The 1,316-nt window shown below is 34.0% G+C and overlaps 1 protein-coding gene across 2 annotated transcripts in view; it reads left to right on the top strand.

Annotated features, from left to right (window-relative positions):
* Positions 1–1,316, top strand: part of LOC106870291 (monocarboxylate transporter 9) — a 16,627-nt gene that overhangs the window by 11,671 nt on the left and 3,640 nt on the right. The gene's annotated exons all lie outside the window — the stretch shown is intronic.

Raw genomic sequence — 1,316 nt, 5'->3', positions numbered from 1 at the left:
ATCTATCTATCTGTGTGTGCGTGTTTGTATCTGTCCCCTACAACCGTTTGACACCTGGTGCTGGTGTGTTTATGTCCCCGTAACTTAGTGGTTCAGCAAAGGAGACCAACAGAAAAAATACCAAGATTTAAAACAGTACTGAGATCGATTCACTCGACGAAAATTCTTCAGAGCGATGCCCCAGCATGACTGCAGTCTAATGACTGAAACAGGTAAAAGATAAAAGGTAACTGTTGGAATATGATCTCTTGTAAATGATTGTGATAACTGCCCAATTAGGAGAGATAAAGGTCAGAAAACTGTAAAATTGTGACAAAACTTTGATGAACTACAGATAAATAATGTGTATGCTTATTCACAACACGTTCCTGAACGTCAAAATGTGAAATGCATTCGTTGCGGTATTTTATGTTGGAGAACACAGCTCTCTCTACAGACCTGTTAAAAATAAATATACACATCATTATTTCGATCATAACTGCTTCGTGTGCTTATACGGAATTAAAATATAAAATAGTTGTTTCTCTCTTTGCAATAGAGAGAAATATTTCTACTTAGGGCTCACGTTTTTCTATTTTCTATTTATTTCTCGTCATATTTATATAACCTGAATATTTGGAAAATCCCAAGCAAGCGACACAGACTAATCCAATGATATTTGTCTCGTCACATACTTCATATTTGTGGATTGAGTACGAATTTTGTGTAGTTAAAAAAAATTATACTTATTAATGTTGTAATTTTAATTAGAATATAAAGGCTTACCAAAGGAATTCATTTAGGGTCTACTTTCTAGGTTGTTCTCCTCTAAAAGCCATCCGTGATTCTCCTACCTTATCACTCCTACCTCTGTGATCATTTATTAACATTTCTTATATGTCTCTGTCATCTAATATATCACATTAACAGTTAAAGACAATGTTTCGCTGATGAACACCAATAAGATCGAAACATATCACCAGTTGTCACAGCTGAAAGTCAGACACAATTCTCAATGCATCCAATATCAAATTATTTTCATTATTGTAATTAATTTTTCACTTCACTGTGTTATCTTAATTAATTACGTTTTCTTTACTCATTATACTAAGTATGTGAGTAATTACTTCATTAACCAGGTTTCATATCAAGAATCAGCTATGGCTATTCCCACCCCCACCTACGTCATTCTCTAAATATTTAATCGCTGTGTCTCTATACTGATACCAAAACCTTTATTGGTATTCGTGTGGCTAACTACATGATAAATGATTTTGTCTACATCGATACGTGTGTGTGTGTGCGTGTCTAAGTGATAAACAACCATGTAGGAAATA

Source organism: Octopus bimaculoides, chromosome 20 (genome assembly GCF_001194135.2).
Source record: "Octopus bimaculoides isolate UCB-OBI-ISO-001 chromosome 20, ASM119413v2, whole genome shotgun sequence".
NCBI lineage: Eukaryota > Metazoa > Mollusca > Cephalopoda > Octopoda > Octopodidae > Octopus > Octopus bimaculoides.
This window is presented reverse-complemented; position numbering and strand designations above follow the sequence as displayed.